Source organism: Rissa tridactyla, chromosome 6, assembly GCF_028500815.1.
Source record: "Rissa tridactyla isolate bRisTri1 chromosome 6, bRisTri1.patW.cur.20221130, whole genome shotgun sequence".
Taxonomy (NCBI): domain Eukaryota; kingdom Metazoa; phylum Chordata; class Aves; order Charadriiformes; family Laridae; genus Rissa; species Rissa tridactyla.
In genome coordinates, this window is record NC_071471.1 from 12,677,431 (window position 1) to 12,704,425 (window position 26,995).

At 41.5% G+C, this 26,995-nt stretch overlaps 1 protein-coding gene across 8 annotated transcripts in view; it reads left to right on the forward strand.

The window, feature by feature from the left end:
- The window catches only part of MAP3K13 (mitogen-activated protein kinase kinase kinase 13), an 82,681-nt gene that overhangs the window by 5,346 nt on the left and 50,340 nt on the right, over positions 1–26,995 (forward strand). For 5 of the 8 annotated variants that reach the window (XM_054205672.1, XM_054205683.1, XM_054205678.1 and 2 more), the window contains exons 2-3: positions 3,014–3,130; positions 22,924–23,069. The gene's annotated coding sequence lies outside the window, so the exon portion shown is untranslated. Of the gene's footprint in view, positions 1–334; positions 1,392–1,439; positions 3,131–8,082; positions 19,446–22,923; positions 23,070–26,995 lie in introns of those variants that run through there. The other 3 variants (XM_054205676.1, XM_054205674.1, XM_054205679.1) reach the window with 3 other exon arrangements.

The following is a 26,995-nucleotide window of genomic DNA, read 5'->3' on the forward strand; positions in this document are numbered from 1 at the left end:
TATACCTGCTTGTCTGTAATGGGAGGAAATACTGGTGCTGGTTAACTGGTTTGATGTGTTCTTGTGATGAATGCGGTCAAGTTCAGGAGCTCAGTAAGATGACCAGATAGGCAGTTGACTGAGGAGGTATTTGTATAGAAGCCTTCTAGCTCTTGGAGCCGTAGGGAGTGTTTGCAGAGCCGTTTATTCCCCTGGTGTCTAGGGCCAGTTGCAACAGAAAGAGGAGTCATGATGTCCCTAAGAGATGAAGGGATTTGTATGGGTTTTCCTTTGCTTTGTCAGGGAATGGTTGATCTTGAGACCAGTGCCTTGAGCTTGCTGGTGAGCTGGCTGCTTTCCTGTGGTTGTGAACACACTGAAGCAGCAAAGATCATTCCCCAGGCTCTGAGTGTGAGATTTGGTCAGTGTCCTCTTCAGAAACTGGATTACGTTGAAGTTGATCCCTTTGTCTTCATTTCCAACAGGAACTGTCAGTTCTCTCTTGAAAAATCTAAATCTAAGTGTAGCCTTCCTGATTCAAGGAGTGGGAGTCTGTTGTGTGTCTGACCCCAAATTGGCTGCTGCTCAGGCTTCTGCAACACATGATGCCTCTTGTTGCATTAGATGATGGATGGATGGGTAATTTTGTTGATTCCCTCCTGGCCAAGGCATCCTGGAACCTTCTGCCTATTTTGTGGGAGACCCATATGGTTGCAGGACTGAAAGAAAACTCTAACTTCGGATTTGTGTTGCATTACACAGGCTGGGTGCTGGATAGTTCTTGACACAACAGCCTGCTCTTCTCCAGTATGAGACTGTCGTCAGTACCCAGAAAGGTGGTAGCAAAGAACCCACTCTGCCAAATGGCCAGTTTCCCCTCTTTGGGCTCAGTGAGTTCACCGTTTCTTTGAAGGTCACAGTACTTCATGCTCTGTGATTTCTCTTCTTTCCTGGTCAGTCATGCTTTATCTTTCCCGGTAAGTCATGCTTTTCCACGTTGCTCCCTAAGATTTCATTTCAGTCTTTTTTTCTCAAACCTCACATCTCCAAGGCAGAGGTGCTATACCACACTTGTGTGTTGAGAGAAGACTTTTTTTTTTTTCATAATTAGAGGATTAAATCTTCCAGATGTTCTTTGAAACTACTACTGAGAGAGCAAGGCTGTCGCCAAAGTTACTTGGAGGTGCATTAGAGACTCTTAGGAGCTTGTTTATGCTTTGTGTGATGAGAGACACTCCTTGTCCTCCTTTCCCCCTGGGCTAGCTCGGATTATGCTGATAGTATTAGTGAAGAGCACTTCCAAGTCTGATGTCACCCTACAGCAAAAACCTGGAGGTTTGTTGAGACACTCACCAAGCACTGGGACTTTGCAGAGTCATCCAGGAATGAAACTGCATTTTGAGGAGCAAAAGGTACTGAGATTGCTGTTTGCATGGAGGACTCTGATGCTTGTTTCTATATAGCTGTGAATGAGTAGCTCCAAGCAAAGCTCTACACACACGTTGTGCGTGCACAAAGCTACCTGGACTTACAGGAGAGTTGCTTTTAAGTGGCTGGTGTTCTTTAATCTATGTTGTCTGTATGACATTCTACTCCTTATCTCTTTGTAGTCCTTTCAAACTCCAGCAGCAAGTTGACAAGAGCTGCAAGTTTGGGATATATGCAAACCTCTGTACTTGTGAGCCTGCAAAGAGGTGTGGGTCTTGCCCTGCAGATATGGCCGAAGGGGAGAAAAAAAATCTCAGGAGACGGTGCATTACAAGCAGTTCAGTGTGCAAGTGAAAATGGATAATATATACTGAACTGTAATTATTGGGAAGTAGCTGTAATTTCCTAGACTTCCTGGCAGTGGGAACCTTGAGCATTACCTGAGTAGCCTAAAAGAGATAAAGGGTTTCGTTGCCTCGAGTAGCGTTGTGACTCTTTCATGGATGCTTCCAAAAGGACAGAATATTGATAGCAAGAACTGCAGGACATGCTGTGTTGAAATTTTATCTGCCTAAGTAGCTGCTAGTCCAATTCCATTAATGTTTGCATATTTAATAAACTTTTAATATTGAATTTTAATGAGTTGGCAGTTATCTCTGAGCATCCAGCAGCAGCAGTCACAGAGTCTAGGTGGCTCTCAAATGCGGATTTCTCTCACTTAGAAGGCATGTGGCCTTTCCTTGGGCAGTCAGCACTTGACAGGCTATAGCGCACTTTGATTCAGTTTGTACTGATGTACACCAACAATGAATTTCTTAATTTGGATGGAGCCCTAGGGTTAAGTTTTCAGGGGAGGAATCTTTTTGAAAAGCTGGCTATAAGAGAACATGACCTTGGTTAATCTTGTAACACACCATTTATCTACTTGGGATGATTCTTGCTAGTGATCTAATTATTTTGGCTGCAGAATGGGCCTCCTAGGGAATTTGTTTCTAACGTGACATTTGCTCATCTACAATCCCAGTGCTTTTGCTTTGCCTTTTCAGCCTTATTTTCCAAATGTATATCAAACTCCTCAGAACCCCAAGCAGGCTAAGAAGTGCCCTGGTTGTGCTGCACAGTTGGAATCATGTGTCTCTAACGAGGTTATGGAAGCTAATCTATTATTGAGGGGACCTTGGCAAAATTCAGCAGAGAAGTTCAGTGTTTGTGCTTTTGAGATAAACCTAAGTGCAGTAAATATATTTCAGTATGTAAAATGTAGCAGACAGGGTGAAAAGGGACTTTTGATAACACAGTGTAATTCTCAGTTCTGGCACCGGCATGACTTTAAATAAGTCACTTCTCCGTTCCCAATCTTTAGGATAAATTCTCAATAAGCTACTGTAATGTAGATAGCAAAGGTGTAAGCTGTGAGGGTCACGGGGGTAAAGAAAGAAGCCCTTACAGCCTTTTTTGAGATAAGACAACAGTAATTCAGTGAGTGGAGCCATCAGGTGACCCTTCGGTGTGCCTGGTAAACAGCCGGAAAAACGTAATGCTGATGTAACATGGTATCTTTATCTGAGAGCTGTATTTTAAATTAAAGTTCTTTTTATATCTCCAGAATACCAGTTTCTGAAAGGAAGAGCAAAGAGACTTAATGACAAAAACTGATGGACCATTACATCTTCCAAAATGAGCCTATTCACACTTTTCTGCTGGAAACTAACGTGTCTTGAAGGTGAGTAGTGTGTGAGTGTAGAGCGAAGGTGAGTATGTGACAGATGAGCTGCTCAGTGTTTTGGGCCTTGACCATCAGTCTTCCCAAAGGTAGACCTGTCCTCATTTCAGCTTAGTGTGCAACTGCCTCTCTGGGCTTTCTATGCGTGCTATGAAAACATGGACTTTGTCATTGAGAGAAACAGGAAGCAGGTAATGTTTTCCACCATACCAGTTAATTGTCGTTAATTTGGAAGCTCTTGAAAAAGCTAGAGTGCTTAGTGTAAGTGGTGAACCTTTCGGAACATGGGTATTTTTTTGGTGAATGGAGGAAACTCAGGTGTTTTACATGTAGGATGAGAAAGTGAAGTTTGTAAGACAAACTTTTGTTTAGTTTGGTGAACGTCTTAGATTAGGTAAGGCAATTTCAAGTTCTGTTCCAGTCATACCTCAAATGATATCAGTGTTCAGAGTAGCTGAAGAAGAGCACTTGCTATCAAAGATGGTAAATTAATTTCCCCAAAGTAAAGAACATAATGCTTGAATGAAATTAAATCAAAATTATATTTTGTAGAGTTTGTGGTATCTTTTATGTTATTTTTGTACTCAGCCCCTTAGGGCTGTAGTCAGTGACCGTACAATATTGTTTTAAAATCCTTTAATAACAAATCAAAATGGGAAATGTTACATAAGTCCTGCAGTCAACAATGAAATAAAATGAGGATTTCTGAGTCAAACAGTTAAGGCTTAAAATATCTTGGTTTAGACTTTACTGTCACTTTAATAAATAACATATGAAAGGTTGCTATGAGCCTGTGTAAGCCGAAGTTTGCGTGCTTAGTAGCATTAATTCTGCTTTTTAATTAGACTAATAAATTTGCTTTTCTGTTGGTTACTTTATTGATAATTAATTTTTCTATTTTTTGGTATGAACAACCTAGCACCTATGAACTCAAAGCTAGTGGTGGAGTGTAAATGGTGAAAAATAGGTCTCGGTAGTTGTCCATTGTCATTTTGTCTGCACAGAAATTGTTCTAAAATGTCCAGCGTTAGAATCACAGGCCTCTTGTGCACAAATGCTTTTGAGTGAGTAAGAAAAGCTGGGTAGAAAATCAGCCTACACTGAGCTTGGTTTTCCTGTGTTTTCGCAGATTTGAAGCTGTGTCTCATTATCCCTGTGAGTTTCTTAAATATTTATATATGTGGTAGTGCTGATGAGCCTCTCAGAAGTGTGGTAATTGACAGAGATAGGAGGGGATGCAGCATCAGGGGGCCTTACTGCTGAAGGAGGAAAAGACTTGTAGCTGGAAATATTGTTCTCGTTCACTTGTGCTGTTTGGTATAATCTGCATGATTCTGCAAAAAAGTATGGAAAACTGACACCACCTCCCCCTCTCCCCTCCCCCCCAGTGTTCTAAAATGTTCTGTTGTGTTGTCTGTTTGTCTGTGTTTTGCAAGTGTGCTCTTCAGATTCAATAGGATGAGCTGTGGAATGCTTTGGGAATAACTTAATTTATATACATTAGAGCCATGGGACTTTTGTGTGGAAAATTAGCCCTGGATGAAAGTGATTTGCAGTACTGGGTCCATGTTCCTGAATCAGCAGCTTTGTTTCTCATTCATTTTTTGTTAATTCTAAGTGTGTTGCCCTGGGTGTTCCGTATTACCTATGTGTGGAGAAAAGTAATATTGAAGTGCTTAAAAGTACAAACTGAGGTCAACTGAATATCTTTTTTTGTCAGGTGGGACAACTGGATTTTAAGTTTCTTTTGTTGTATCAAGTTAGACACTGAGAACCCCTGGAAGACTTTAAATAGGAACTTGCTATTGACATTTCACACTTTGTACCTAATGATGTGGAAGCTAATCTAATGCTACGGAAAAGTAGGGTGTGTTTCAAGATCTGTAAATTAGTTGAGTGTTTTACATGTATATGGAAAAAATAACAGGTTTTAGCTGTACTGTGTTTGCAGTCTAAACACTCAGAACATGCTTGTAGATCTTGGAGTGCCATAGTTTCTTCTACGTTATGTGTTCCTTATATGTAAAGAGGCTGTGAATGGCTACGTATTTGTATAACGATCTTCAGTTTTTTGAGGGAAGGATATTTTAAGTACAGTCTATGAATTCTGGACAAATAACTATCTGTATAATAATCTCCAATATTAAAAAGTTACTGTGATATTTGAGTGATTGCAGAAGTCCATAGTTATACCACATGCTGTTCATGGGTGGATGAAGGATGTTTTGAAGGTGAAGATGTTACCTGTGAACCCTTTTACCAGAAAAATCTTGAAAACTAGGGAATCTCGGAAATATTTAATCTGGTGTAGTCTGTACTTTTCTGTTGATGTGGATGAGCAGAAATACCTCTTCTTCCTTTTGCTGTCTCCTCTTTCTTCTGCTTTCACATCTTGTGAAAAGTGCAGCTTTAATCTGTGGAGAAAGATTGTGCAACAGGGTAAAGAAAGAGAGTGAAAGAAGATACTTTGCTGCTGTAAGGCTTTTTTGTTCTCTGAGGTCAGGAAGAGCTGAGCTCCCAGTGATTTCATAAGCTCTTCTGTTACCTGTTCACGTCCTGGCCAGTGAGTCTAAATGGATGGATCTTCTTCTGTATGAGTCAGTACGTAAATATCAGGCAGTGCTGGTATTCCTGATACTGTCTGCTCTGAGTACTTGCTCCTATTTCTTGTTTACTGTTGACTTGCTAATTTCTTAGCTACCCCAGCAGATTTTGTCAGCACAGGGTCTTCTGACGGTGTGCAATTGTAGAGAGACACCTCCATTGGAGTTAGTAGCTGTTCCAGCCTTGTTAGAGGATATATTTTCAATGGTAGCTGGAAAATATTTGGAGATGTTTCCAGTAAAACAGTTGGTACTGATTCTTGGCTCAAAGCCTCCTCTTGGTCAGAGGCAGCATCATGGTTTGCCAGATGGCCTGCAAGCTGGATCTGGTGCCTGCTCTGATCGCATCCCTCCTGCCGGACAGGGCACTAGAGGAAGTGCATCTCCCATGGGAGCACCGGAGCACGCTGCGTTCAGAGCTGTTATGGAGCAGGAGGTGTCCGTAGTTCGTTCCTGCTTGACTGCCTTTAAGGACAGCTGGCTGCTGCAGATAGGCTTTAGGGCTGGAGGTCTGTGAGCTGTGCTTCTCTGGCAGCTGCTGCAGCCAAAGGGTGCCTGAGTAACGATGCTGCGTTGCTGTCTCCTTGAAGAGATTTGCAGCTTACGGAGGGGGGAACAACACACAGGGCACTTCAAGCGTTTGTGCTCACTAGGAAGCTCTGCTGACAAGGGAATAGAGCATGTTATCCGCCTGCCCACACAAGTCCCGTAAGACTGATTGCAGCGTGCATGCATTCAAATACTGGATAACCACCTGGTTTTGCTGAGGCTCTGGGTTTATGTCCATTTTTCACGTGGATTAGACTGTAGCAGGCTTCTGTCCTAAATGTAAGAGCTTGGATAACCATAGGGGTGCCTGTTAGCTTTTCTCCCTTGCCTGTCTGTTCCTGATATGTCATCACTTGTGTGGCCTTATGAGACTTGAAAATGGCTTAGTGTTTCTGGATTAAGTTCTCTTCTCATTGGGAGAAAAAAATGCTACCAATTTAACCTGAATCTTGGCTAAATATGGATAGTTTGAACCATGGGCACAGGCTGACAAACTGGATGATCCTGCCCAGCCAGAATCAGTTGCCATCCTTACTTTCTTTGGGAGAGGGAAAGTTTGCAGTGCTGGATGGCTGAGACCATTCTGGGAGCTGTCTGGGCTACTAGAGACGAGAGCTGTGGGAGAAAACTGCATAAACATTTTGGATACTCCTTTCCTTTTACTGATACTGTTTTCAGGCCATTGCTTATCCCCTTCTGCCAAGGAGAGCTCTTCCAGCCGTCTCTAGAGATGCTTAAAGAAGTCCAGCTAATCATAGGGTTATCTCTTTTTTTCCTGGAGATCTTGAGGGTTTCACGTTATAAACTGAAAGCGCAATAGATGAAACTCAGTTGTGGTACAAGTAGAGACACACCAAGTTTCCTAGAGGAAGATCCGTCAGGTTCATCCCCACATTGAGTTTCAGGCTGTTGTCAGTGCTATAGTGCTGGATTTGACAGCTTGGATGCTAGATGTATGTGGGCCTTTTTTGATGTTTCATCTGCTGTGTTGGGAACCATTTGTTTTGCTTCAACTGGATGTGAAATATTACCACTGGGGACTGATAGGATTCACTTAATGGCAACTCTATCAACATCAGCCCTGAGGCTTGCTGCTCTTAGAGTTGTTTTACACAGCCGCTGCACTGTAATTAACTTTCCATGAACAAAACTTCAGGAATTCCTGATCTAGGACCTCACTGTGCCAAGATTCATCTGCAGCCCACTTTAGTTAGGGAATAAGTGTGCAGACAGAAAGCCACAGCGTGCCTTTCTTTTATTAAGATCTGCTATTAAGAAAACCAGTTTTAGTAGGCAGAGCACATTAAGCTGTCATTTAGTTAAGGGAATAAACTGTAAAAAAACTTTTATCACATTGGAGGGCAAAAGGAGGTATTGCTTCAGGTTCCTGAAGTGGTGTTTTATCCAGCTTCCCGAGTAAAACAATTCTGTTTTTATGGTATAATTTTCCTACATTTAAATATTGCGTGGATGTATTTAAAATGTTTGATCACGTTACGATCATGTGTAATGATTAGATACTGACGAGTATGAAAGAGGTGCAGCATTCAAGTCATTGTAAATTTGCCAGGTAGCGTTACTCGTCTGCATATTGCCTTATCAAATAAGAAAATATTGTTTGTCAAGCACATTGTACTTACCATCTTGAAACGGAATTATGTTTCTATTAAAATAACATTTGCTCAGAACTCCCAAGCAAAGGAGAAGTTTAGTATTACTGATAAGGTCGATGGTAAACTTTTACTTAGTTCATTTAGCACCTGCCTCGGTCTTCATTTTCGGTGCGTGAGCATTGTGTTATCTGTTATTTTGAAATCGCTGTGTTCAGAAAGGTGCTCAACTCTTATGTTCTGGCGTCTGTTACCAGAAATTATTTTTCCTTGAAATCTAAACTCTCTTTGAGTTGATGTATCTTTTTAATCTCAAGCAAAGTAGAGTTCTGGGTTTATCTTTTTAATTTACGCAACCTTGATAAAAGCAGCCAAGTTATGCTGGAGTCAATTTGATGATAATAAATTACTTCTGTTCTTCCTTAAGCCATAGTGAAGATGGAACAAGCTAAATTTACTGGCTGTTCTTCATGCCTTTTTGTCCAGTGCAGAAGAAAGTTAAGCTATTTTGACCTTTCTCTGACATGTGTAGTCACTGAAGATGAGGGCAGAGAAAGGCTTTGTAAAAATAAATGAAGTCGATATTGGTCTTTCTAAAATTTTTATTTAATGCCCTCCAGTATGCTCCAATTAAAGTCGTAGCCTGTGACGGCAAATGCAGGCAATCTCAGCTGCTTTTTCAGCATTCCTTGGTTTCAAGTTTAGGTTCCTATCTTTGAAGCGCTCTGTCACAGAGGGTTTGAGGCAGTGGCTCTTAGCGGGTGCTGTGCATCTTATGGTGAGCTTTGTATTGCACTTCACCCAGAATATGCTTGCACCGCCAGAAAATCACCGAATCGGAAGGGCATGGTGAAATCAGGAGCACTGGGGTCTTGGGCATACCCCTGCCAGTGATATACATACATGGATCAAAAAAAGACTTGCAGTAAACTGGAGGGTTTCAAATGTTAACACTGTGTGTATACCTTTGCAAATACAGTTGCGTACCTTTCTGTGAGAGGATCATAATTCTTTGTGAAAGTGGAGAGAAATGGTGTCTCCTGTAAACATTACTAGGCATAATACTGCTGAGATTTAAATAAAAATAAAAAAAAGCCCAAAAGCTCCACCCAAACCCACTTGCTGATCCACTGGATGTACCACTTTGTTTTACAGTGTATTTGCGAATGGCAAGGGAGGCTGGGGAGAGCATCAGTTGCCAGCCCTCCTCTGTGTTTAGGATGTGCTGTCCTGGTCTTTATCACAGTAAGGGCTGGGAACTCGTTCTCCCAAAGGGGTCTTGTGGAGGAGATGGTGATATGACAGCTCACGGTGCTGGGGACCGTTTCATTAGCTCATCACAGGGGTCTGCATGGAAACTGAAGCCTGCTGCTGGCAGGTACCTAAAAGTTGTGTACTGTTTCTGGGCTAATGCAGGTGCATCAAATGGATTGTGCATTTGAGTTGTCCATTGCAGCTGTAACTTGTGAAGTAAAAACTTGGAGTGGGTGTTAAACTATGCACAAAACCTGATAGTGCGCGTGCTGCTACTGTGTAGTGTTTCTGTTATATTTGAAGAACTGAGCTGTGTGCTTTTAAATTGGTTGTGTTTTCTCCTGAGATGGCGGTTACGGGGATGCTTTAGTGTTTGCTTGACAAAATGTTGTGTGGTATCAGAGGATATTGTATTCTTAGTCCATGTAATTTCAGGTCTAGCAGAACTCCTATCCACTTATGCTTTGGTACATTCCTGCTTCTCCACTGTATATTTTCTAGTCAGCTGTGCTTGCATTGGCTGACTTATCTAAAAAGTGATTATACTGGTATCTTTATTTGCTCTGCACTCTACTGATATCAGCCTTCAGCCAGCACGCTCTGTTTCCAGCGTCAGGATGGGCAAAGTGGATCCGGGAAAATGAGCTGGTGCTTAATTCCTTGCTTATGGATGGGGCAGTCTTGGATACTGAGAAACCTGAACAGCATAACTCAGTGGTGGACTCGAATCACAGTTGGTTGTTTCAGGTATAGACTCCAGGAAACTGAAACCAGCCCCGATTTTGCCTGATAGAAGAATTTAAAAACTTAGGTAATGTGACTCAAAGGAAAGGCTTTTCTGGATGCACTTTTCTAGAAAGTTACATACATTTATCCAGCATGCTATCTCTTGCAAAATGATTGTCAGTTTATGGGAAGTGCCATCTGAAAAATGCAAGGGATTTGCTTTCTCATAGTGTATAAAAGAAAGATTCACTTTGTTGTTTCTGCACCAGAAATGGCAAGGCTCTGTAACGCAGTTTAGGATGTATGCTGTTGCAGGTTTTCATTTTGGTTTACTCTGAAAAGAGCGCGTATCTTCAGAGATACACATGTTGTAGTTTGAAAACTGCTACTGCGGTAGATGAGTAGAACCAAATTCTTAATTGCATTGCTATGAAAAATGGGGTTGTACAGAAACACTCTACATCCCTTAAAAAAAAAAATAATGTTGGTGCAATGGTATTGATATTGGACATCAGATGGCACGAAATTATGGTCAGAGTTTGAGAAGAGTATGCCCTGCCAAGTTAAAACTTCCTCCCCTCTGTTTTTGGGTGGCTGGATGTGCTAGCCTAGACTAAAACAGGCCGAGGGAGCGGCAGCGTAGCCACCTTTTGAAAGTCAGGCCTTTCAGCTGTGCGCTTAAACTAATGAATACAACTCTACATTTTATTAGTATGTAATATTTACTAAGACTTATGATCTTCAGGATTTTAAATGCTTCTGCATATTGCTTAAAAGGATGGGAAAAAACCATCTTGCTGAAGCAGTAGCTATGTTTTAAGGTTGGATAGATATTTAGCTTTTTGGGACCTTTTGGCGTGAATGCTGTTAAATGAACTTTGCCATGTGTAGCAGTGAAGAGAATTTTCTGAATTTTATTAATACTGAAGGATTTTTATGCAAAAAGTACATATATATATTTATATATATACATGGCTGTAGACAAGTCCAGTAAAAATGGGCAATTTTATTAAACCACGAATTTAAGGGACTGTTAGAGTAGTTGCCTGGGGCTTCAGTATGATTTTTCAGTGCTCTGGATGGTTAATACAGAATAGCCTAACTGCTAGGACAGAGAAGCCCAGAATAATTTTCCTTGTCCCAGTTAAGTCAAGAACTATTAGAGCAGTGGAAATAAGGTTTCAACAAGAGGGGGGAAAAAAGGGTGAGGGAAGTGTCAGCTCTCACTCTTGCTAGTGAGAGAGGAGAGTACACAAATGTACCAGGAGTTAGAATGGAAGAAAGGTAAGTAGCAGTTACCAGTGGAAATAGAAAATAGGCTAATGTTGCCAAAGCATTTAAGTGGATTAGGAATGATTTTCTCTTCCTGGTGATTTTTTTTTTTTAATGAAAAAAGAAAAAGCAAACTGTAGGAGTGCAGTCAGATGTGCAGGTCAAAGGAATATGTGATTTTCTTTGACCTGCATGTTTGTCGGGAAAGGATTGTTCTCTGTTATCAAGCCTGATGCTCGAGCATTACGAGTCATTTCTCTCCAATCTAGTACCACCAAATTGTGCAACACTGGCTGCCCAGGAGACCTGCCGTCATCTGATGGCTTTGCTTCCCCTGATGCTGGGAGCAGGGAAGGCAGAGCAGCTAAGAAACTCTAGTAGACCCCTTTCACTGTCTAGCTGATACTTAAACATTTGGAGGAGTGACATCAGATACTTTTTAAATGTACCTTTCTCACCTTTTTTTCCTAAGGTATTATATTTTTCTCCTGTCATGTCTTGAGATATTTGATTGCAACACTGCAGTAGAAGTAACGTTTCTGAGCAGCATATTCCAGGGCCAGGAGCCTGAAAGGTGGGCTTGTGTGAGCGGTATCTTTAACTTTCTCATTGCAACAAGCTGTGGTCATTTGCTGAGAATTATTCAGTAGGCAGAATTTCTAGTCTCTTTTTGAAGTGCAAGTGTAACAAGACAACTGGAAGGAATGAAAGGATGTAACGTAGAAGGCCAGGTATTAGTCAACAGGCCCATATGTGGCTGCATGTGCAAAGGCTGTTTGCTTAGTAGCCATGACCAGTAACATTTATGCTTCATGGCTGGTAGCTTTCTAGTCCAAGTTGACAATAAATAGACTGTTAGGAGAAATGGGGCTCTTCGCTAAAGGAAAAGATGTTCTGGTCTACTCTTCTTTGCAAGGAACTCAGCATTGTGCTTGAGGATTTATCTTCAGGAATAATTTCTGATAGTGATGTATCTTCATTCTCCTATCGGCAGTCTAGCTGATATTTGAAGCTATGAACTTGAAAAAAATGGATAACCGTGGGTAATCATGGCTAACTCTTGTCTCTTACCCAGGCAGACTGTTGGTTTGTCAGGACCCTCACAAAAAGGGTCGAGGAACCCATCTGCCATCTTCAGAAACCACCGTACCACATTCCGTTGTTTGGTGATTCCCTTTGACAAATGGGTTTTGAGCGTAATAGTCCTGAGCAACTCATTTGCTTGTGCTGTCCTACCCTTAGCCCACCGTAGGGATCATCTCTCATGCTCTTGCTGGAACAAGAGGATGCACCGGTGTGTTTAGGCTTGCAGGAAGTATTGCAGGGCCTAGGGAACAGACTTCCACTGCCTGCGTTTCCTTGTTCTGAACTGCTGACCTGTCTGGAGCATGAGAAACTGTTCTCACGGTTGGGTAAAGATACAGCCCCCTCTCTCACTCTCCTTGGTTTATGTTTTTCAACATCAGAGTTAGTTTCTGTGGTTCTCGGATTAAAATACATATGTTCCCATGTAGTTGAGACTCATTATCCGTTCAACACATTTGCTTTTGAACTGTTTGGAACAATGAGGCTATTCCTGTAATGCCTCCCAATGAAGCACGTGGGAAGGAAGAAGTTTGATCAACCTGTTTCTTACACAGAGGAAGATACGAGGCAAACCCAAAGGGGAGGCAGAAGTGAGCATGGTGTTCTTTTCTTCCCAGGAAGCTCTTCTAATGTGCTAAAGAAAATTGTCCTTCGTGTCATCTCAGGTGATTATATTCACAAAAGCCAACCTAGAAGAATCATACCTGTATTAGGCACTAACCATCTACAGTCAGTGTTTTATTTTGTGCCCTTATCTTGATTACCTTTGTTACCTTGGGCACTCGTCAGGAGAAAAAAAGCCGCATCGTTCTGATTGCTTCATGTTTCCAAGATGTTTTTTGAGAGAAAATGTTTCCTGAGCTTCATTCAACCTCTGAAGTAGAATTTGGTCTTTCTGGGAATCGTGTGAGATCAAGTAATTGCCTGGAGCAAGAGAATACGTACTGAAGCTGCAATAGCAAAGACCTTGATATCAAAGGCCACCTGCTATTTCTCTCCATCTCTTCAGCCTTAAAGTTTACCATATTATAAATTCAGCTTGTCATCTTCCTATATAACGGCTATCAGTTTTTCAGCAGATGAACAGGACGGTTTCTCAAGGATTACAGCATATTTATATCCCAGCCAGAAATCTCCTTCTGCAGAAACCTCATTCTAGCCTTCTCAAGGCGTACTGAGTGGTCTTTCGGCCTTCTTTCTGGACGCTCTGTTTACTATTTTCTTTGTCAACAAATCCACGTCAGCATGTAGCTTTGACCCTTAGGTTTGCAACCCAGCTTATGCAGTTACTTGGTAGGAGTAGAAAAAATGTCCCACGATAGAACTTGAATAGGCTTTTTCCCAAGAATTGCTTTATATTGATCAACTTGTGTGAAGAATTTCTTATGAAAAACTTAAATGATCTGCTGAACGCTTTCTGGTTGAAGAAAATGGGGAAAAACATCTGACAGTCTATATTGATGTGGCTGGACTTGGCACACACAGAGAGCATTGCTTCACCTGTATTTTCTGTGTATTTTATTAACTGTGCTCAGTCAGAAATACCTTCCTAGCAAGCTGGGGTTTTATTTATGGGGTGAACTTTACCAGTGTTGTAAAACTGATAGAAAAATCTTGACTAGGGTCACTGTCAATGTGCAGGTCTGCAGGCCTGCAATTCACCTCTCATGTTTTGGTCATGTACCTGTATGTGGTATTTCCTCACCCTTGAATCTGCGACATAAAGGACAGAGCACCTTTTCTGTCATTTTGCTTTTAAGTAGTTGTAGTGGTTGAGTATAGCTTTTCTAAAATATTTTTTTGCTTTCAGCCTATTTTCTTTGGCTTAAACACAAACACAGCGGCCCCTTCAAGGTTATGTAGGTTCAGGTATTGCTGTATATGCGAGGTGCAATAATTTTTTTGTTTGTTGTGTTTTGTCTGCTGTTTGGCACAAGAGAGACTCCCCTGGCCCCCAACTACTGCCAACAATTAAAGACAGTTACCAGTCCCCAGCGGGAATAAATGTTTCCAGCCAATATTTACAGCCGATTCTGTCCTGGAAGAATGGAGCTACTGCTGCTGTTGTCAGCTGGAGAGGTAGGGAGGCTTCGTTTTGGCTTGTCAGTGAGAAATAAGATGTAAAATGCAGCTCTGGTGGTGGTAGCCTTACTGGTTGCCCAAGAAGCACTGCAGAAGGTTTTGAATAGCTATGGCTCAAACTTCTTAATGTATCTGCCCTTTCTTCTGTGGCAGAGCGTCCTCACCTGGGCAATAACCGTGGTCACCTTGGTCCTAGTAAGGAGAGATCCTCCCTGTAACTCAATGTCATGAGGTGTGACTAAGGCTGACTCTCCTGGAGGTGTTCTGTGAGTCTGTCCATGAACTGCTTCCTTAGAGGGTTCTTCCTTCTGCAGCCTTTGTATGAGGGCGAAGTCATCAACCAGTGTTTGATAAGATACGGGACGGACAACTTTCACATACTCAATATCTTGTATTCAGAGTTAAGAGAGAGTTTCTCATAAGAAAAAATAGCATGATTGTGTCACAGGAGATGCAATTAGAGTAGAATCGTATTGTAATGTGTCAGTGTAAATATTTAATGTTTTCTGTCATTTGAGTAGCATAGCACACGAGCATTTTGGTTGTCATCTGTATCTTTTTAGTATTGAATTTGGCCTCTTTCTCTGGAGGCCTGCAAAGGTCGCCATTCTGCAAGGAGAAATGCCATGTGACATCGGCTTTCAGGAAGCTGAAAATTCAGAGCAGCCAGCAGTGAGCACTGAGGTCCTGCTTTATCACTGGTGACACATTCCTACCTGAGGTGTGTGTAGAAGAGCCCAAGGTGCTGTCTTGGCTTTGCAAGTTGGTTGGCAGCAGCTAATTGCAGTGAAAACGAGGTTTCTGATGTGGGTGTACTTGCAACATTTAATTGTGTCCTTGTAGGTTAATTGAGGCTGTGCTGTGGCTTTCTGTTTCTTCTTCATTTTTTTTTTTTTCACTGCCTCAGGAGAGAAGAAAACTATTTGTTGGAACTGCTTCTGAAACTCATGGTCACTTTCTAAAATATACTCCCAACCTTGAGGAGAGTGCAAAATATGAGAATACCAGTGTATATGTGTGTTCAGCCGTACGAGGCTCTCATAGTGGGAGTGAGGAAAGCTAAGCGAAGGGCCTTCCTGCGCTTATTCGATACTTGTCCATTCAGTGCTTGGGATAAGTGACACAATTCTAATAAAATATAGTTATGCTGCTGGGGTGAAATCTGGGTCTAATTAAAGATTTGCCTTTGATTTTAGTGAAGCCACATTTATCTTTAGGATTGGAGACAAGGAGGAGATTGCAGATGAGGGATAGGTAGTTGTATGAATTTCAGCAAGTGGACATACAAACAGGAAAAAGAATTAAGTTTGATGAGGAAGATATAAATAGGGAAAGGAAATAGTCTCCTCTCTGAACGTGGAGGGGAAAGAAGGAGATAATGGTGATCAGTGCCAGTCTGGGGGAGGAAAAGAGCAGGAAAAGGCAGAACAATGGAGGTGGAGATCTCATAGGGGTCATGGATTACATTAATTTATTTTTTAGGATTTTCTTGCATTTTAGGCAGGAAGAAACACTAATTAGCAACTTTTCTCCCCTCGCAAATTTATTTAACCAGTCTGACCTTGCTGTTTAGAGTGGGATGGGAATAACTCATGGAAATGATGATCTTTACTGATGGGTTTTATTTGCAAGGCAAATGGCACAGAGAAAAAATCAGCTTTTCTTTTAGGGGAAGCGTTGCAAGAGGAACAGTTCCAGGTGGGTCCCTTTTCTGTTCCCAGGGCTCTATGGATTCATTTTCTTTGGTATTTCCACATCCACCTTTGCTCTCTGGTTCTACAGTTTCACAGTTTTCTTAGCAGGTGGCCTGCTGCCTTTAATCGGAGGTTTGCAGCACTTGCTGTTTTCTTAGGTGAGGTGCAGTAGCTCTTGTTCTCAGGTGATGTGATCCCCAGCATTGTGCCAACTGTCAAAGCTGTGAAATTGAGGCATGTACTTCAGAGCTCTGTCTGTGTCGCTAGCCCTTGTGCAGTAGTGAAGGGAGAGAGCCAAGTAGGTTGCTGGCTTGTGCATGCTGCATCTGTAGTGCCAGGTATAGAGATCTCCCTGTTCTTTTTCTCCTATTTTATTTTTATACTTATGTTTTCACTTTGTGTCATTTAGAAATCAAAGCAGGAGTGTGCAGTTCAGCAGCAACAGAACTGTGCTTACTACGAATCTGCTGCTTTGCTCAAATTAAACATTTATGGGGCCAGCGACTCCTCACTGCTCCATCTCAAGTCTTTCAGCCTCCTACAGTGTGAGGGTTTTTTTCTTTGCACTTTGACAGAGCTCCTGCAAGAAATACAGCAAAATCACCCTCCATTGGCCCCTCTCCCCTCCAGCCCATCTTTCCTTTGTGTGTCCAGTTTGATTTTCCCTTAAACATAGCTCGTGGGGAGCAGCTGTTGGTGTAAGTAATGCTTAATATTCCCTGTGAGTTGGAAGCTTTCATCCCAGTCTGAGGGGCAGAGACCTGGCCTCAGTTATTTGTACCTTTTTCTGTTTTCAGTGGGCTGTACTGAGGTGGTATAATTGTGTGGGAGCTCCTTATTCCTCGAACCAGGTAACACAGTGCTGCAGCGTATTACCTACTGATGCTGTGAGCTGTGGTGACTGGCTTGGTTTTTGTGGAGAGCAGTCAGGTACCTTCAAAGGCCTGGATCTTATCTGCAGGCTCTTCTGTGGCCTGAAGCCTGCAGTGAAACCTGGCCAGTGGTTCTGTTTCTTGGGCATGCTGGGAGCGAAGATAACTTTTGCAGAAGAGAGGGTTGTTTCTGAGCCTGGTCAGAGACTTTTACAGGACCTAAGGGATGTTGCAAATGCTCAGTCTTCCCTGCAAGAGCATGGTCTACTTCTTTGGTTTAACTTTTCTAGCTTAAAATAGTGCTGCATGGATGCTAAAAGCCCACGCTCCTAAAATAGATCAAGTAGAACAAGCACTTCACTGATGACTCCTCCTCAGGAGAGGAGAAAGAGAAGGTAACAATGAACAGATGGCAGGTATTAGTCATATCACCTAATATATCTGAAGACCTCAGACACTATCGGCACAAAGGCGGTGGAGGAACCTGGAGGGAATGAGTCCTCCTAACAGACCAGACTGGGTATTAGAGTTGCACACGATACAGATAGAGGGGACCTGAGAAAATGAGGGGACTTGTAGCCAAATGAGCTAAACCAAGAAGAGTGTGCTCATAGAGGCTCACAAAGTCCTGGCCAGATCCTGAGACTACTTTTACCTGCCCAATTTGCAAAGATATCCCCCTGTTTGATGCGCCCCTCAGAGCATTGTTCCTTGGAGCTCCCATGCTTATAACACACTTGCCTCTGCAGAAGGCCTAGTACAGGTGTCCAATACCTCAGAAATAAGTGAATTCTTCCAATTTCAGTATCAGCTTGGATGGTTTTATTCTAGCTTTTGCTCTAATGAATTCTGTACAGAAGCTGCTTGATGTTTTCATGTAGTATCTAAATTGCCAGTGTACACCTTGCAGTCTGATTCGGCTGGCTCAGCATCCCCTCTCTTCTCTAGGTCACTGGGATCTACACATTGGCCCCAGCCCAGTTGGCAGTAAGCTCATAGGAGAGCTGATGAGATGCTACTGCCTGCTGATTTGTTGGGAACACGTCGTGTACATGAAATATAAAGTATGTACAGTCATTTGTACTTAAGTGGCTCCCAGCAAACTTGACATCACAGAGCAAGTAGGCCACTGAAGTACCTGTGGAGGCATCGTGGGAGAAGTGCATCGTTTCCAATTGCTTGCTCTGATTGCATTGTTCATATAATCATTTGCTTTAAAACCAGCCTGTCCAAAAGGCAGCACAGCTGTGGGCATACTAGAGGGTAGGAAGACAACGGGCAAATGTGGGCTCTCTTGACTTCCCCATGCTGATCTGCCCACAGAACAACTGTATCTTGAGGTTGTTTTTTTTTTTTTCATTTGTTTTGGGTTTTTTGCTTTAAATCTTCAGCAACAGAGGCTAAATGTGTGGTCTTCTCTTTCCCCTCTTTTGTTTCCTCTTTTTGGCATTTATTTATGAAGAGAGCTGCTCTGCTGGAGGTACTCCCATCATTTTTCACACTTGTGCTCAGACCTCTGCGGAAGCCAAGCACCCTGTGGGCCACTGAATAACAAATACCATTTTGGTGGCACCTTGCGTCTTTGGGCTTCAGCCATCGCCAAACACCTAATGAATGTACAAAATGAATAAAGCACTTCTGCTAGGAACTCTGCTGATACATAAGGGGTTAAACGAAGCTCTGTTTATTAATGTTGATACTTTAAATTGTGCCAGAACACTTTGAAAATGTGACAGCGGACAGGGCAGCAGGCAGTAAACACGGTTAAATGACAATACTGTTCAATATTTGCTGTTAATTGAGAGAGGCAGCAGCTGCTGGTATGCAGCTTCAGCCAGGATGAATTAGTAATGAGTCTGTAACTCTGGGTTTTTTTTCTGGTTTAAAGTTGCATCAGCCCTTTACGGTCCAGTAGCATGCTTGGGATAGAAATAAAAAGTCATAGCAGGCCCTAAATTGAAGATTTTATTTTGTTTTTGTTTGCCAGTGAGTTGTTATGGAGCTGTGGTGTCAGTGATAAAATTGGCAACAGTAGTAAAATTGCTTTGTGTTTAAGGACCAAACTTAAAAGATTTTGGGTTAGCTTTTCCATCCTGTGTGGCGGACAGTGGGAACGTAGCAGGCAAAGCAAGCTTCTCCTTTGAAAGAAAGCACTTTTGTTGCACACTTTCAGTTATGGTTTCTTAGAACGGGAGTTGTGGTTTAACTTCGCTGGCCTGCGTGGCAGGTGGCGGTGTACGAGAGAGGTCTGGCTGGAGGGCCCTGCGGCAGCAGGAGAGAGAACACTAATTCAACATTCTCCTTGTGCTTTCTTGGCACTTCTGCCATGCAAATGTGTTGAGTTTAACCTTTGAAAACTTGCTGATAAGCTGTTATCAGCCAACAGTTAAAATAACAACCCCTCCCACCTTGCTGAGTTGGGGTAGGAACTTCCCAAGGCTTCAAGGCCTGGGTACGGTACAGGAACAGCATTAATCCAGGCACAGCAGCCAGGCTGGGGACAAAGTTTACTCTCTGAAGAAATCAGCCACAGCTGCTACTTTCATGCCATTTATGCAGCTTTCCCTGTAAGTATTCATTTTGCACATTTTATTTTGAACTATAGATGTGATCGTGAGGGCGCAAAATTGTGTTACAGTGTTTAGCAGCATCTTGAATGGATCTTAAGTTGGGCAGAGGAAATTCTAGCTCAGTTACAAACAATGCCGACAGTCCTATTGATTTCAGGACAGCTTGGCGTTCACCACAAGTAGAAGAATTTCACAGCAAATAATGTTTTGTTTGTTGAGTTCTTTAAACAAAATCCATCTGCAGGGGTTAGCATTTGAATCCAAATACTCATAATTCTGCTGGTATTTTGTTAGGATAAGAAATACTAGATTGAAAGAGTTCCTTGGGTCCACGATGATTATGTTAAAAAGGAAAAAAATCCAATCAGCAGGTATGTTTTATAACACTGTTTCCAGTTTGTATGATTTCTGTATTATGTGCAATTGGTTTTTGTGTTTGTTCTATTCGCATTAAGGGTTTTTACCAAGTGGGTAAGTGTATTTAGGCATTCTTAAGAGCTTAAATCTGCGATACACCATGCTGTATTGGCTTGTAAATGCATAAAATGTTTCAGGTTGAACCTGGAAAACAAGTGTTAAAAGCCAATAGAATACTATGAAAGGGGGCGGTAAATGGAAGTGCAGGAAGAGCTAAACTCATGTGGCGTAAAGTCCTTTGGCCCCAGAAGTCCCTTCTCATCTAGGGTACTGACTGTTCCTACCTTTGCTAGCAGTTATCAAATGGTGTTTTAAAATCTGTCCTTAGATGGCTGTATTTTTTTCATGTGAAATTCAATAATTTATTCCAATGGCATTCTGCCAACTTCAGGCATCTAGTGTCTCGTATTTTTTACGAGCATCTCTCCAATTTTATGTGCTGTTTTCTATAGGTGTGAATCGTGTTTAGAACTATAATGTAATCAAAAACAATCTTTCTGGTTTTGTGTGGTTTTGGTTCTCTCAAGTCTGTGTTATTGTTTTATCTGTAGTATCTACTTAAAATGTTTGTTTTTTTAAGCAAGAAAATAAACCTTGTTGTGTTTACATGCACCATTCCTGTCTTAAAACAGTTGTAGAAATTGCAATTACTAGCTCTTTGGGCTTGATTTAATGGAACCACCATGTAATTTTCTTGTAAACAAAGGCAAATATTTACATTTTTAATATGTAAAAAACTATAAGCTCTAAAGTTTGTCTAATAAACCTGTTAGAATGTGTGTATATTTACTGTGGTTTTTATCTTAAAGTATCCATCCTTACCTCTGTTGGAAGGAGTTATTCACTGCTTAATAAACATTGCTCTCAGCAGAGTGCTAATTAGGAATTAAATGACATGCCTATGTGGTACGTTACCTATTTCCAGAAGGGTTTTTGCTAGGTGTTTGATGGGATCTGTAACAAGGTGTATACATGTTCATCTGCTTTGGAGTGATGGAATGTCTACGCTTCTAAGGAATTTGACTGCCACGTCTCACTCTTGCTTGTGCTGTGTCCCCATCTCGCTCTCAGGACATGTCCGTGTGGCTGCTGTACTGGTGCCAGTGGGTTGCTGACTGGGAGCTTTTGTAAAACTACTTGGGCACCAGCTCCTACTAGAATAATGCTGGTACTGATGACCGGTTGTCATCAGCTTGAGGTAGTGTATAGCAGAGCTCTGATGATTTATCTGATTTGGGGATTTTATTTTTCTCTGCAAACCCTTGAGTAAGATGGGAGAGGTCTTCTATGAGGAGCATTGCCACTTACTTCGATAACGTGATGTAAAAGCACAGCAAGAGGCTTTGGTGCGCAGGCAGAATTACCTTCTGCTGCTGGTGGTGTAAGTGGATGAACAGATTTACTACAGTTGTGTGTCTGTCATTGCTGATACTGATGTATTGCCTCCGGGAAGGTGATTGACCTGGAAATCATTCTGTAGATAAATGGTTAATATAGGGTTGGTACAGGGCAACAGTGCTTGCAAATTGGTACTTTCTTAGGCAAGAATATTGCTATATCATCATCTTCCTTTCTATTGCCCAAATACAGCCTCTGAATGTAGCCTAACCTTGACTTCACAAGCTTTCTTTATTGCGAATGTGGAATTTCCGTTCCTCTTTTTGTGGCAAATTAGAGAAGATAAGGAGCGAACTCATACAGAGCTAAAATGAAATGAGAGTGGCGACAAGACTTACAGTGTTGTTGGTGAAAGACCAGCAAATGTGTGCTGAGCTATCAGTGCTGGGAATTTGTTTTGCAAGACTTGTTTTTGTCACTCCTTGGTCAGTAGTTTCTAAGGTGTATTCAGTAGAAATTACTGGGCTTCTATAACTGTCAACTGTTTTTCTCAAATACAAAAACTTTCACGTTTGTTTGCTGTAACATAGTCTAAGTGCTATTCTTTTAAACTGTATTTATAATTGTAATGACCAATTCACAACTGCCCTTTTGAGATTGTTTTCTAGGGGTCCCTCCCACAGAGCAATTCACCCCACACTCTTCACAACATTTTTTGCTATTCTGTTATTCTTGCACACTTAGTTACTGGCGGTCACATACTCCGAAACCGTTGCTTTCAATGGGAACATCAGAAAAACAAACAGCTCCCGCTGATAGACATTGCCGTCTCCTGTACAAGAGTGAAGGTGGCACCTTCTTTCTCACTAAGGATTGTTGTTACAGATCTCATTATTGTCTTTCCTACATAGTTTGTTAACTAATCCTGGAAGTTAATCTTGGGTTAAATTGAAGTCTGCAGTTTTGATGTGGGAGGGGAGTATGTGATGCTTACTCCCACTTCTGCAAAAAATCAGGAATATGCTGAACTTCCAGACTTTGGGAGTGGTCTTGAGACCAGCTGAGTGACGTGTGGTGCATAACGTGAGGCAGACGGTGTCTCTGGCTTTGCAAGGCCAGCTAGCTTTTCTTGCCTAAAGTCTTTAATTCTGGCAAGACGGTTGTGCTGGTATTACTGAATCCCTTCTTCAATGTTGTAGTAGCCTTGTTGTGTCTGTGACGATTAGGGTTATAAGGAAAACAATGTTTGCAGGTAGGACTGTAATAACTTACGGTTCTCCTAAAATTAGTTTAAAATTAGGAAAACAAATAACTTGGAGTTCAGGTATAAAATTGAGTGAAAAAAGTCATTAATAGATTATCTTGAAGTATGTTACTTTAAAATCTAATCCTATCCTGAATGGTGTAATTTTGTAATATGGAAAGCTATGAGCTCTTTTACTGGAGCTGCTTGCTTAATTTAGATTAAAATTGTACCGTAAAAGGATTATAGAGTGTATGCCTGTGCTAAGAAAGGATATACTAAATATGTTGAGGTCTTTTTCTACTCCTAGCTTCTTTTTGAAAGTGCATACTCAATGTTGGATGTTTTCTGCTGAATTTAAATGTGCCACGTAACATCAGGATGTGCTAATGGGATGTTTCGGATGGATCGCGGGAGCATTTATTTGAATACATTTTTGTTCAACAGGATTCTGAGTTTTCTTGCTGCTCTTTCTAGAGAGAAGAATTCAGTGCTGGACTGTGCTAAACATTACTCATGGTGCAACTCCAGAGAAGAGCTTGGTTTATCTGACGTGAAGAGGAGGCACATGTGCAGGAAGCCAAGAGGACATGGGCTTTCAGTGCATCTGGAAAAATGATCAGGTATCAGCAGCTGTTGATGTTTAAAGTGTTGTAACTAGTCAGAAACTTGAAAAGATGTGAAACAGTAAAGTGCTCGTTCCTGCAGTTGTCCTTAAGTTTTAGGTGTGCTTTCCTTTCAGTGGCAGGAACGATGTAAGCTTACCTTCTTGTTTTGTATTGTGTCCACAGCCCTTTCACTGCTGAACTTGCTCAGTTGCAGGAGCTCAGTTGCAGACACCTAACAGGATCCAGTTCAGAGGGGAGTCAACAGGAAGGGACGAGTGCCAAAGGGCCATTTGCATTGACTGAGTTGAAGTTAATCTTACAATGTTTAGATTTTTCAAATATAACTTGAACTCTGAAAGCATTTGGATCTATTAATTCAGGTTTATTGATTTTGTGAAGGGTTAACTTTGATATATTATTTTTCTATTGTTGTAAGTACTTTTTTATTGTTCTTACTATCGTGATTGGCTGGAGAATGCAGAATTCCTCACAGGAGTCTGGGCTGTTGTAGCTGGAGTAGAGACACCGGCAAAGTTCCAGGCATATGCAGGGTCGTGGTTCATTTTGAAATCTGAGCAGGTTGTAAGTTCAATACTATAAGAACTATGTGTTTTTAGCTATTTATTTGGCTTCAAGCAGCTGTTCATCATTTCTAAAATAAAATCAGATGTCTCAAGTAGTGTCAAACTTTACTATTGGAGGTAATTGCTCTGCATAGGTACTTGGATTAGTGATTGTTGCTGATTCTGCTTCTGATGTCTGCTGCCATAGGTGGTGCAGAGCTTGTGCATCTCTGGCATCCTGCCTCCAATGCGTCCCTTTGGCAAGTATTAGCCATGATCAGGGACTTGCTTTAGCAAGTTTACAGCCCATTTTGTTATAGTGAAAGGGGGATTCATTAGAAAGTAGCTTGGCACTTCTGCGGTAGACAGCATTTGTTTGTTTTGTACTTCTGTTCACAGTTGTGCTGCCTGTCTTTGAGAAGACACAGCCCGCATCCTGGAGGAGGTGTGGGCTGTCTGGGAACAGCCGGGTTCAGCTCAGGGAGAGAAGCTTTGGGAGGCTGAGCAGGCCAGGGGAGGAGGAAGGAGTGAGAGATGCAGTAGGCAGCCAGGAGCCTGCAGCTCGCACAGGGAGACTAAAGTAACACTGAGAAGCAGACAGTCCTCAGTGGGGATGAGAAACTTCCCTAGGGACCAGACAGCGCTGGGCGGAGTCTGCTGCAATTTGGACATCGAGGGCTAACTGGAAGCCTGGAACCAAGGCACAGCAGGCAGGGAGGGTCGTGTATAAATCCTTCCTATATCTAGTCTGACTGACCTTGTCTCTCTGAGTTTCCCTTACTGAAAGCTTTCTAGTTCATATCCTAAGAAAACTTGTCATTTTTCTTCAGGGAGCTCCCCATGAGGCAAAGTTCTCTGTATTTGACAAAGAGCCTAGTCTCAGGCAGGTTGATCCTGTTGACAAATTCCAGTTCCATTTTCTGAGGAGTGGCCAGCCGTGTAAGAACACCTTTGGACATTTTAGAGAGACCACTTAGGACACAGGGTTAGGAGCTTTAAGATGGCTTTTGGTCTTCGAGTGTACTCTTCTTCCCCTCTGCCCCCTCTGTCAGTCTTTATGGTCTGTTGTCACTTTTGAAACATGATGTAAATGGCAGGAGGCTTCTTTCTTTCTGACTCATATTCTGTAATCTTCTAAGGCATCTGTGTGAGCTCGCGATTTTTTTTTTAATGTACATCGCTTTTGATGTTAGCATAATACTTAAAATGTTTTGGATATTGCTATTCCTAAGAATATATAATCTGTTGAATCTGTGTCATATGTGCAGTTTTTTAGTTTAACTATACCTATTTTATTTATTAAAAATTAAATGGTAAAACTTGTATGTTACCAAACGTGCATATATCTGTGTGAAGAACTGAAAAGGAACAAATTGTATAAAAATTCTGTAGTCTTTTGGGAAATAAGTTTAGGGGAATGTTTTAAAAAAACATGTTTCTTGTTTTCTTTATAGATGCTAGCTGAGAGATCACTTATTCTTGTCTCTTTAACTGTAAAATTATCTAAAGTTTTCTTATATATCCATATATGTTATATATCCATAATGAAAGAAAACATTTAATTGCTTCACTCAAGGAGGCTGAAAGTGGTTTTGTTCTGTACATTTTCTTTACATTTGTATGATATTTGTTGTAAGGAGATACTTCATGCAGAGAAAACTACAGATATATAAGTTTTAGGAGATGCCTGAGCCACCTCTTGAGCGGGATTGCAGGAAGATGTGAGATGGAGCTACATTTTGGGATTCATTTCTTAATATAAAAGCTGTCAATTTTTACCCGAGAAGTGGGTGCTGTAGAGGCAGAGATTCCGTATATTTAGACTCTAGCTGTCTCTCGTTATGAGTTATAATTAAGGTGAAGTATTTTGCTGAAGAATTAAATTCTCCCTTGATTTGAACCTGGTTTCATCTCAATGAAAGCAATTAGTTGCATGAACTACCCTGCCCTTGCTTCATCAACAGCAATTCATCAGTTGCTTCATCAACATTGCTTCTTATTTATCTTATTTTTCCCAGTTAATAGACCAGACAGTCTATATTGGAGTGCTATATGCATGGTGGTGGCTTAGGGATAGAAAGTATGGCTCATAAGGGGGACTATGACATTTAGTAGATGGCATGTAAGGGGAGAACAAGTGAACCAGGCAAGCTTCTAATTGTGTAGTCCAGTATATTATCTCTTTTGTGAAAAGCATACAAGCACTTTCTGTAAACCTTTGCTTACTAATAAAGGGGAGACTGGAGTTTGAGCAGGCTCACATCGCTCTGCTTGAAGGGAAACGCAGTCACCTTTTTCACTCTGCTTATGGAGAACTGTAGGTTATAAAACACTCTTGTGAAAGAGTTGTCCTGGAAGGTCCCAGGGTTAATGCTTCAGCTGACACGTCTTTGAACATGACTCTCATTCTTTCTCTCTTAACCATGACTTGTATTTACTACTGTGGTGCTTATTTTCCCTGGATGGGCAAATCTTGTGCAATACAAAACTGATGGTTTGACTGCTTTGGAGTATTAGGACATTGGCTAACACTTATGTACCCTTTTGGCGAAGGCTGTTTAATTTTTGGTTGTCCCTTAAGGACAGCTCTGTGATTTAATTCAGAAAGCAAGTATTTGGTATGCCACACCGCATCTCCTGAGATGTCCTGCTTTGGGGTGCCTTCTACGTTGTACTGCATTGTCCAGCATTGTGCTTGCAAACAAGGATCAAAATCACCTCTGCTGACAAATTTAATGCTCTCAATCTGAATATTCTGGACCAAAAATCTCTTAATCATGATTGTAACTATTTAAAGTGCTGTCATAACTGTTCACAAAGTGAGTGATTCTGCGTCGTGATACCTCAGACAGATCAAGAGGACTCTAATAGGGTCTGCATTTAGCAGCGGGGGAACAGTAGTCTCCTGGGAGAAAGTGGAATAAAAAGCAGTAAGCTCTGAAGCAAAAGCTGCTAGCTTCATGAGTGATGCTAGTCTGGGAGGAAGATGCTGAGCAGGTTTTATTTGTCTTGAGAATATTTACATAGGGCTGATCCACTGTTCTTGAAGGAACTTTATCACAGTACTACAGAGAAAAGTATTAGTACTAAATATAGTGCCTTATTCTCTAACTTATATGTGCTTGAATTCTGCTGTCTTAATGGGCTTTCAGCAGGTTTTGTAGGTTTTTTTGGTAGAAATATGAATATTATTCCTCGGAGAGGTTGTATAACAGTAGCAAGGAGGAAAAGATTTAATTTGTCAAGACCTTCCACTGCAAAAGATCAGAGTAATGTTTTAGCTTCTGGTCTTGCTGCAAAGCTTTCAGTACTTTGATATTTTCATCGGAGAAGAGGCGTGAAAGGTTCCAAAAGATTGTCTTGACCCATTGCATCAAA